The sequence below is a fragment of the Sceloporus occidentalis genome, unplaced genomic scaffold (assembly GCF_023333645.1).
Source record: "Sceloporus occidentalis isolate IW3139 unplaced genomic scaffold, rSceOcc1.0.p SCAF_16, whole genome shotgun sequence".
NCBI classification, from domain to species: Eukaryota; Metazoa; Chordata; class Lepidosauria; order Squamata; family Phrynosomatidae; genus Sceloporus; species Sceloporus occidentalis.
Window position 1 is genome coordinate 12,457,416 of NW_028316996.1, and position 12,037 is coordinate 12,469,452.

At 36.2% G+C, this 12,037-nt stretch overlaps 1 protein-coding gene across 1 annotated transcript in view; it reads right to left on the reverse strand.

Annotated features, from left to right (window-relative positions):
• The window catches only part of LOC149303040 (adhesion G protein-coupled receptor V1-like), a 165,437-nt gene that overhangs the window by 7,866 nt on the left and 145,534 nt on the right, over window positions 1-12,037 (reverse strand). The window lies entirely within an intron of this gene.

The following is a 12,037-nucleotide window of genomic DNA, read 5'->3' on the forward strand; positions in this document are numbered from 1 at the left end:
GATATTATGGGGTTGAGAAGCCCAGTATAAAAGTGTAGTTTGCAACTACGTCAGAACTGAAATGTTATCGTACTTCTGAATAAGCCAACGGTGCCCTTATCATTTTCTGTTTCTTCTTTAGTGCAGTTGACAATAATATACCAACAGGATCAATTTTATACACATAAGGTGTCATTACAGCACAAGGACCCATTCATGTGTGTTTAATAAGCTGGGCACTCTGGCTTTCTACCAGGTTACCTTTCATATTGAATAGGTCAGATGTTGTGGTTATCAATATCCTTTCCCAGCTTTGCTCCTTAATATAACCAACACTATTTTGCCAAATTAAAAGGAACTAAATGTATGGATTAAGAATATATTATCATTGAGTTACAATCTGCTGTATCTCTGTGAGATCATCTCCTGGCATAGTACTCAAATCACCTCCTGGCAAACTCATCTAATTGTCTACTCTGCCAAGTGCAATGTGTACAACTTTTGATGTCATTTGTCATGGCACATGTGCCACTTTCCGTCTGCTAATGTGAAAATAAGGTATAGTGAAGTCATTACGTGCATGTCAGCAAAGTAACCATACATGTCACGTTTGGCATATAATATATTTTTAAAATACTATGCCAGATGGTTATATTATGAAGCAGACAAAAATGAGAATTAACAGCCAGTTTCTTTTCTTTCTTCATTGTTAGTAGCACATTTTTGAAGATTTTTTTTTTTTGCTACACTGAAAACCCATTTTTTGGCACTTTCATTTTTTGGATACACTCCACATATGAAACACATAATGAATGTAATATAATCAGGTACGAAATTAAACATATACATAGTTGCTTCCTTCCCTGGGATAAGTGGCTCTTCACATAAGAAACATAACAATGTATTGTTCTCCCATGCCAGTCTACAAAGGCTTATAGAAATCTACGGTAAGAGTTTTGTGTTTCACTGAGGAGGATTGGTAAAGGGGCATTTTTGGGGGGTAACTATCAGCTGCTTTGCAGTGTGTTTTATATCCCACCCCTATACCCCAAGGACTTCTACAGTATCTACAGTACCTAAAATGTAGAACATTTGACACAAATTATTTTTATAAACCAGAAGTTCAATTTTAGATGAAAAACTGCTAACTGGTCCAATGAAGAACATGCTTCTATATGCAAGTACATGTCTAGTGTACGTTAATATCACATAACCACAGCCCAGTGTGTGCTGCTTCCCCCTTCTAACCACTGCATATGGTTGATGTTTTTGTATCCCGGGATATAAATATGATGCTGGTTCATATGTTGGGTAAATTTCATTTTGATCCAAGAAGCTACTTTTATCTGCAGACCTGAAGGCTGCCATTATATGCTTTTGTGTGGTGTTTTGGATGTTTTTGCTTACACACTACACTGAGCTGATTCTTTAAGGCAATGCTATTGAAGACCAGTTTATCTAATCTAAGTCCAGTATTCCATAGACTTTTATATGTGGCCGTGTCTGGGAGATCAAGACTGAGTCATTCTATTTATGTTTATCACAAGGCAGTATGATAAATAGACAGGGTGTTTATCTAGTAGATTGGGCTAAGATAACCCAAGTACTAAAACACACATAAATGACACATATGCAGAATCTTAAAGCATTCTATTATGTAAAAACTAAAATGAAAACAGAAACAGAAAAATATTTTAATAATATGATACCAATAATTAAAACATTTTATTAGTTCCCCTTTAAAGACCAAAACTGTCACGAATAGCAGAGCACAGGTGGTATTCTGTGGCTGTGGAGCTAGAACATCTTCTAAAAGGTAGGGGTCCTTTTTTTTCTTAGAGATAAAGTATGTGTATTAAAATACCCAGCCAAGCTATCTCTTTAAATGCACTTATTTAAATATTCTAATTTCCCTGTAAATGTTCTTGAGTGAATGATTATGCATGCACTGATTATGTGTTTCCTGTGTAACTAAACAATGTGTTATAAATGGCACACACCGGTGCAGTTTTGCTTTGTTTTGGCTAGACACATTAGATTGTTTACCAACTGGCTGCAACAAGAATTTTTAGAATAATTCTCATGGAAATAAATGTTAACTAACAACATATTATCTTAAAATTAGTATATTAAGAATCAATAATATCAACCATAGAAGTATTTCTAGATATTAATGGGATTCTTTGAAAGTTGAGTGATTTATTTTTTACATGTTATATTATATATACCAATTCCCAAGATTTAATGGTAATGTAATAGAATACCTTGGCTCATCTCTCCTTCTTTCTTGCTCTACCCATTCCTGTTTACTACTTTACAAACCTAACATGGTTAATTACAACATACACACAACTATAGTGTAATCTCAAACTTGTACACTTGCCAGTTATCAATATTTAGCAAACACCTATGTCAGCAAGTCCATCAACTGCTGCTGTATCTATGCATTATAACCTGTCAGTGATAAGCTCCTCGTGAAAGAAGTGCATAATGCATTGTTAAATCAAAGAGCTGAATGTCAAAGAAATCTCCCCACATTCACTAGGTTTGATCCAGGGCTAAATCACCTCATCAGGAGAAGTTCATTTTGGTTTGCCCTTCATAGCATATAGTGAAGTCATGTTCATTCAACCTGCAATTTCACAGTTGAGACCATGAATTTCTTGTTTTTATTATTAGTTTCCACCTAATATATATGCAGTCCAACCCTCCTCCAGTTCTGTACCGTCACTGCTCAATAGCTACAAATCTGTGCTATGGGTATTATTCTGCACACAGTGGAGGGGGCACAAAGCCCATAATCCACTAATGTTGCACTGCCCACTCAGTGGCATATTCTTGACTCAGATATCTTAAACAGCAGGTCAGGTATAGGCAGGTCTTTTCTCCTATTGCAATTGGCCACCTGGTGGGCTGCTGTTCTCTTTGGGCTGGTTGATCAACGATCTTCCCTGAAACTGATCAAGTTGTATTTCAAATTTCTGTGCAGACCTCTGTAGTAGCTCTTCAAACCACTTAATATGGAGCTGAACAATATAATGCCATGTCCTGACACTCTGCACAAACAAGATTTGCAGAAGACAGGACAGACGCTTTCACAATGGAAGATCTAAGGATAGCTTAGTGCAACTGCCCTGATGATTAAACCTCTATATGCAACGGACCCAAAATTCTAATTATACATAAATTCAAGTAATATGAGTTCACATTACCAACACATTAGGTTTGGCTTTGATTACTATTTCACAAAATACCTTTTAATTTTTTCAGGCACTGACTCTTCAGACTTTGGCAGCTGTGCAAATAATGAATTACCTGTAAGTCTTCCTCTCGCAGTTGTGTAGTTTGACTCTACGATATGGTATTGATTACCAAAATGTGATATCTTGTAGCTTCCTGTACAATTTGTTTTCTGAGGCACAGCAAGGTCAATAACTATCGACACCTCTGTGTATTTTGCAGATGTCTTGAACGCTGGAAGTTAAGAGTGTTTGGTATATCTAAAAAGATGGACAATGCCCTTATAATCCACAAAGCAGATATTCTTTAAATAACCAAGCATATGTAGGAGTTCCAATAGCTTCCAGGACTTAACAAGGGTGGCTTGTTAAGCCTGCATATTATTGATTTGTGCTACTTTTCAGTTTCATATTCTACAAAGAACTACGACTTTTCTTTGTGCCAAAATGGATACATCATGTGTCAGTATAAAGATCTAGGAAACCTGGGTCCACCATACAAAACTTCATGCTTATCATTAGCAACAACCAAGCAAAGTCTTGGTTTAACCAGTGACAGTGTAATGGTGTTTCAGAAATGAAAATAATACTTAACAGGTATAAGTTAAAAACAAAATTTCTAAAAAAATAGACATATATATGTATATATAGGTGCATATTATATATGCCATCAAATCATTAACCCTGTATTCTATTGATACTATTACTTAGTTCTGTAATATTAAGTCTGCATGGCATTTAGTCAACGTATAGAAAAAAGGACAAGAAAGGTTTGGAAGAAAGCCTAGACTAATCTTCTTCCAATATATTGTGTTACATTCAAGCTGGAGTTCTCAATCAGTCCTCTAGTACTTAAAGCCAGACCTGACAGTACTGTTCAATGTTAGCTCTCATATTTTGTCAAAGGTAATTAATATATAACATAATGTACTATAATGTATGTAATACTATGTTTTGAACAGCACATGTTTTTCATTTTTTTTGCACAGTAAAGAACAATATCTAGTCCCTTAGAACTTTTAAACTAGAATGCTCACAATTAAAACTTGAGATAATAGATTTGGCTGCTGTAGAAAAACAAAACAAAAATGCTTCTCTGGGGCATATGTAGGAAGAGGGCATACATTATAAAGATTGGTGGGACATAGTGAATTAAATGTGAACAGTAATTATTAAAGGTAGGCAGAGGGCTCATTTAGCCAGACCAGTCATATTGCACTCAAAAAGTGGTGGTCAATCCAGGTGTCTGCTCTCCTGTGGGGAATCCATCCCTGACTCTTGGGTTTATAAAAAGTTGATATAGAACTTTCTGATTAACATATTTGATAGAAACAGCAGCTACAGAACCTGTCATTTTTTGCTAAAGGTCTTAAGAATGTTGACTCTTTTCATAAGGGATAATAATCCAATACTGGCCAATACCAATAAAAGACAGTTTCCCATGCAGAAATAATCCCTTGTGTTCATTGGTCAGAACACAATCATTGGACCCTTATTTGTTAATTAAAAGCATATATATGGTTTCCATCTTCATTTCAAATGTATGTTTGCTTTAAAATTGCCACATTCCCTGCTGTTAGTTTTATCTGTTCTTGCATGCTCAGTGTTTACCAGAAGTGATTCTAAATAAGCACATCCAGCACAGATGTCTAAACTTGCACAGAAATGTATTTCCCTCGTGACCATAGATTTGGAGAACATTTAATGTGTGTTTACTGCCACAAGTAAAAATCAAACAGGATTATGTATGTTCTGTAATATTTTTAAAGCGGCAAATCAATGGACAAATGAATAGCTGTATTTTTGAAAATGGTTTGCATAATCGCTTTCCTGCTGTACTTATAGGGTCTTTTTCTGGTTTATGGGGAAAGCTATTTTTTTCCCATCATGCGGAGTAAAGATTTAAAGTAGACCTGGCATTTTTCATTAACTTTTCTTCTGTTGATAGAACTGCTTCTTGAGTCTACTATGGGAAAACTATTTTAGTGGTAATATTGAGGGTGGAAAACAGTTATTAGTAGGTCACACTTTTTTGTATTAGGACAATTTATACTGCCCACTAATAGGTAAAAGCACAAAATTCCGAACTTTTTACAGCAGCACATGGGACACACACATTATGCTCTGTGAATAACCGTGAGCATTATGTCACAGGTTGGGCGCTTGCATGCACATCACACAATCTTCTGGGGCACAGAGAAAGATTACATTACTGTTAATAATACAGAGGTCTTATCAACAGCTGCTTCACAAAATAACTTGAATGTTTGCAGAGGTCCCATGTTATGAAACTAGGTTTCAGTGAGTTTTGTAGGGGTCGGGGTGGGGGCTCTTAAAGTACTTCCGCACACCCCACAGGCATAGTCTCTCCCCCATTCCTCCAATCAGGGGAGAGGATGTGCGTGGAGGCTTCGCCCTTTTGAGGCCTTGTTAATGAAGCTTATACAGAGGAGAAATGGACAAAGAAAGAACACAGAAAAACAAGAAGAGGGAAGAGAAGGAGTAGAGCTGTGGAAAAGGAGATGGGGACAAAGAAGTGGTTGGCAGAGAAAATAGGGGGGCATTGTGTTAATCTCAACCTCTCTCAACGTATCAACAAAATGAACTATATATATATATATATATATATATACAATCAAAAAACAAATGTAAAATGTAAAGGATTCAAAATGTGCATGTATGTCTTGCAGAAACTGTTTATACCAAAAGCTGTGTTCTTGTGAAACAGATATCCGAGATCATATTTCTCTTTTTATCTGTCCACAGGTTTAATGGGTTTTTCTATGAATAGATAGCAAAAGGAGTCCATGATGGGACCCTAGTATTGTCATTATGTTTTCTTGAAAAGACCATTTTAAACCACAATTCCTCATTAAAATTTGCATTGCCTTGTTGCAAAAATATAAAAAAAAAATAAAAAAAAAATAAATATATATATATATTTACTAAAAATGAGTATGGTCACGTTCTGCCCAGGCTGCGGAGCTGCATATCTGTCTTGTTTCAGTTTCCCTGTTTTGCTTCGATCCATTCCTGGATTTCCTTTTGCTCTGTTCTGATCTTCCATTCCTTGCTTCTGCTTCAGCTCTTTGCTTCAGCTCTGTTTCCTTTATAAGGTGTGCTTCACCTGTGTGTTCTGTTTGTCTCAGTCTTCAGTCTAAAGGTATGTCTCAGTGCTATGTGTTTGGTTTACATGTTTGGTTTACATGTTTGGTTTACATGTTTGGTTTACATGTTTGGTTTACATGTTTGGTTTACATGTTTGGTTTACATGTTTGGTTTGTTTTGTACCACTGTCAGCAGGGATTAGCGTTAGGACCCACCGTCATTGGAGTACTTTGGCGTAGTGGTGGGCTGCGGGGTGTCCTGTCCTGTATCCCCGGCAGCGGGGTGTCCTGTCTTGTTCCCTGTTGTGCCCTGTGTTATGTATATCTTGTCTAGTTATGTTTATTCCTTGTCTTGTTCACTGTTGTGCTCAGTAACATGTATATCTTGTCTGGTTATGTTTCGTGCTTGGTCACCCTGTCCCTTGCTTGTTATGTGTCTGCTATATTTCTCTGCTTAGCTTCCATACCCCCAGCCTGCAGCATCCTGCACGTGATTCTTGTGTGATGTCTCATGCCTGTTCCAGGGTGCCCTGCAGGATTTCACTTTGTTCTGGACTACATCCGCTGCCATATCTGGGCGCTGGTGTTTGGCTGCACTACCCTAGGTGCTCAACACCTGGGTGAGTGTGGTCACCCTGCAACCAGGCCCTGTCCAAACTCCACTACTGCACTGTGACTCCTGCATACAATCATCGGGCGTGCTGGGTCCTTTCAGTCATCTGTTTGGACCCAGTCCGTGACAAGTACAAGTTACATGAAGCAAATAATTTCTTGACAAAATATGAAAATGTTATTTTTTTAATCACGTGGTTTTGTTCTTTACAAAGAAAATACTAAAGCTCAACTTTAGGACATTAACCTAAATTCCATTAGGTTACTTTGAGTGATAAGATAAATGAGGTCATAGTGCACAGTCTACAGTATGTGAAGCCCAGTAGCTCAACAATTTGGCATTGTTGTAGTTTTCTAGTAAATATACCCCACAAGGTATAAATATAAAAAAGATTATATATTCGAGCAATACAAATCACTCTTGTAAGAAAGTGAAATACCCTCAATGTATTATGTTTTGTTTCTGTATATTTATGGTGAATAGACCTGTTAATATAGTGGTGCAATATAAATCAGTAACATTTTTCTCTACCATGTATATAACAGACCAACTATATATATATATATATATATATATATATATATATATATATATATATAATTACACAAACTACGTTGATATTTTTGAGTTGGTAGAGATCTGAGTTCTGATTTGAGGCCAAACGAGATCCTGGAGATGCATGGTAATCAAAGTATAAGTGGAATTCACTTGGTTTTCAGGAACATAGGTCTTTTAGTAGGGGTGAAAAGAATGCAATCCACAATCCACTACCTGATAGGGATATGGGCCAAGCTCAAGTCAGCTTTCATCTGAATGTTAGATGGTCCAACAGCTGAGGATGCTTACAGGAGGGCTCTTGCTACACCTGATATTGGCATTAATTAAACCTAAGTGCAGGCTTACAATTTTATATCCTATGTAGACCATAGACATAGAGTGAGAATCCTAAACATACAACTAATTTCCCATGAATTTTGGGGTGATTCATTGTCCTGTTTTCAATAGAAAATAGAGACACTAAAACCTGCCTTGAATTACACTTATTGTACTGATAACGCGCTCTAATCTAATCAAGCTGACATACTGTTAATTATATCACTTGCATCTGTATAGTATCTCTGACCCCACAGCACGGAAACAAAAGGGGCCATTTGTGAAGAAACAAAATAACAGAAATAAAAACTGTGTGCCCTTTCTGTTATTTAGTTCACTGAATTGACAATCATCTCTAACTATACTGTCTGTGTGTTTAGTTGGATGTTTTTTTGGTTTTATTTACACGTTGAACAGCCTGCCGTAAAGATTTTCTTGCATTTCAGGTTTGGTTTCTCCTGGAGCAGACATGATGTGACAAATATTTTGTCTTGTGATAACCTTTGTATTTTGCAAAAAAAAAAAAAAAAAAAGCAATACAATGGATGTAAGATTCACATATAAAACATTCAGGGGGGGGTGCATAAAACACGGGCAGTCACACTTCCCACAGGGCTGTGCAGCTTCACTGCCTTCATGCATCCGAGTTGTTATACCACCGAGTGAGGCTTGGCTGTGTTTTTTGCGTAAAAAAAAATATTGGAGTTTCTTCCCAAATGTTTTGCAACATGGTTACTGGCACGCACATAAGATGATTTTAGACGTTGCCAACAATTGCTCCAACCAGCTAATTAAGTTTGTGTTACGGCTTGTTGGAGGTTCAAATTTTCATCACTCTTATTGTCTGGCACTAAAAATGAATGCTTCTCTGAACTGGAAATTTGGGGAACTCAGAGTCACTTAAGAGTTTAATCACAGAAGGTTATTATATCCATGGCTTGAACCCTCCCTTAACCAAGATAAATATTACAAGTGAAACTATAACAAACAGTACCGTCTGGTAAAAGATACAGCAAATCTTCTCTTTCAGCTGCCTCGTCTCAATAACAAGTTGTCATCAGCAGCATGTTTACAATACTGCATCTTGTCTGAAGGTTCTCTGTAATCACACTCTTATTAAAAAATCATAATCTAGATATTAGATATAACAAAGTAGTAACTATGATTTCCACATAGCTGAACGCAAGGCATAACTGGCAAACAGACCCTCCGGAGGAACTCAATCAGAAAACCACATAGACTCCATAGACTCTGATAACTAAAACGGTTAAAATGTGTTTAAGGACTAGGTTGGTTGTATAAAAAAAAAAAACGGGCTATAAAATTGAACCGGCAATACATCTATTTCTAACAAAATCTGGAGGTCATGTACAAAAACACACTTGGTTGCAAAGTAGTAAAAATTTACAGGCCACGTGATTGGTTGCTATGGTGACTGCACTATGTTTTACACTTGCATTGCTATCTATAACCTGTATAAGTGAAGACATATAGAGTTGTTATACCGAGTTCCCTTTTTATTCTTCTCTTTAAATAACATTACTCTTAGTCCTAAACACGTCTTTGTGCCGATTTAGTTTCTGGTTTCTTGTGGTTTTTTTTAAGCTCATAAACAGGAAGTTCCTCTGCAGTGAATTTTCTACGAGGCAGCTTTGGAAACACCTCTTATTAGCTAGCTTTGCTCATGCTGTAGCTGAACAAACTTTAGCTGGAAAGACAGGATACATTCATCTTGAGTCTTGTTTATACCCACACTGAAATGTTTAACAGACGTGCCAGGTTATTGTGTAACTCTCCAGCTCTGTGTAAAGATTAGCAGCCACACATACACCGTGTATCCCTGTCTTTCAGGGGATTTTTATTTAACCAGCACGGAATGATCTGTTAGCCATCTGTTAATAAACAGAATTTTAACTTAAACTTGGGGGTTTATGTTTACCGGCACTCCTTATATCTTGCAGATAGGTTTATTTCAACCTTAAAATAAGTAATATATGTGCTTGGATCCAACTGTATTTGTATATCATGGGAGAACTCACCTCTTCTTCCTGTTTTCAGGATTTTCATGGTTAAATACCCCTAATTAGTTACTTCTCTCCTTTTGTTACATTACTGCTACCTTCAGTGGTACTCTTTGCAATGTGGAATGACATGAAATTAAAGAACTAAGAAGCTAGTTTTATCACATTTTGCTACAGATCTGAGCTTCTCTTTGGCCAAATGGTGCCTAAGTTCAAGCTCAAAGTAGTTCTAATAAATCGATTTAGTTATGATAAACGCTGGGAAGGTACCAGTTTCCCTTTTTATTAGTAAGTTATTCTTACTGTTGTAATGTTTACCTTTGAGAATAAAGATTAATAGAGGAATAACTAATGAACAAATAATGATGATGGTGCGGTGACCTACTGGATTTTCCTGTTTACAGAATATTTTTGTATTGTTTACATCTTTTCTTCTGGCTTTTAAAAGCTTACTAGGTAGGGGGCAAAGTATAAAAAATATCAATCTGTTTTATACATTAACAGAAACCAGTTAAACTACTTGCTGCATAAAACATACTCAACAGTTCAAAGCAACATCTAATTCATCTTACACAAAGTACGTCTGACACGGATTAGTCCCTAAAGTACGGGGTTAATGAATAAACCTACTAAATGCTGATGGATAGTTACAGGTGGACATCAACCATACTGTCGCATACTTCCAAACGTTTCAAATAAGATGTTTTTATGTGACTATTTATAGTTATTTATATACCTGAGTAAGGTATTTAGAGGAAGAAAATGTCCTTTATTTACAGAATTCATCCGTTTATACACACATTATTGTGACGTTTACAGCTGTAGAACTCTATGATACTCATGCCCAGAAAACATTTTAAGCTCATGTAAAAGATACATCTAGGGAGGAAGGATTTAGGTCCTTAAGATGCATTTATCCTCCCAAAATAATACATTTGGGAGGTATATTAGGAAAGTATATGACAAAGCATGGAAATATTACTAAATGTCTACTGTCTCAAAAATGATGAAGAATTAGGAGATGTTGCTTAGTATTTCTCTGTTGCCCTTTCATCAGTTGTTGCACAGTTTTTATTTACAGATACTACTTGTCATAGCGATAACAGTTGCTCTCTGCTCAGCATCTAAAATTAAAACCTATGGGGCCTTAGGCAGTATTCAGACCGCTATAAATAGCAACACTATGCTATAAATAGTCATCCTTTAACAAATTCTAACACGTCTGTCTGGTTAAGGGTTTCAGTTTGTGCTGTAAGGGGTTTCACTGACCTCAGATAACCCATATCATACATGGACTTGTGTTTCCCAAATCAATAAAATCAATTTGTGCACGCAAAGATTACACGTTATCATACGTATTTCTACAGTACAGAGAATATATAAATAAACCATAAAAACAACTGAAAATGCATTACGCACAGGTCAGTAGTTGTATCTTTAAAGCTTTCTTAAGATCTATTTCTGTGCGCCACATGAAAAAAAACATATTTCCTGTGTGCCTGCAGTCAGCCTAGCCCTGTTCTGATGGTTTGCGGTTATAACCGTACCTGCCGTTTCAGTGATGACAGATTGCAGTGATGTCATTTTCCTTAAATAGCAGCGGTTAGAAAGCAGAGTGTCTGCTGAAAAAGTATTCAATTTATATTTAATCCAATTGACGGTGGGTATATCCCTTATAAATATCCAATTAAGAGGATAGTTAAAAAAAAAAAAAAGTACAAATATATTTCCTTGAGGGAATAAGGCTCTATTATGTCGATTTCTACATACAAGATTGGATTATGGTCTATTTAGGAAGGATAGGAGGGTAAGAAAAGACATTGCATACTTATATGTGAAAAATTAATTTAACATTTTAAGCGAACATTTAATTGAACGGTGTATTGATAGTATAGAACCTGTGTTGCAAGAGTTCAATTGTAATCAAGAAGTCATGCTAGGCAGGCTGTCATTATCAAGGGTTTTAATTTAGCTCTTTATTCCCGAAATAAAGTTTCAGTTTGAAAGGTGTGAAAGAATTAACATTACTATTTATTAATCACATAACTGAATCTATCAGTGAAAACAATCACTTGTTTTATTCATATTTTTATTTAATGTTTCTTCTTTATGTTAGTGAGATTTTCCTAGCTCTCACATTCTCTAGAGGCGTAGCCAGGCCATCTCAAGCACTTTTCCTTAATTTCCTATGATTTCACAGCAAAA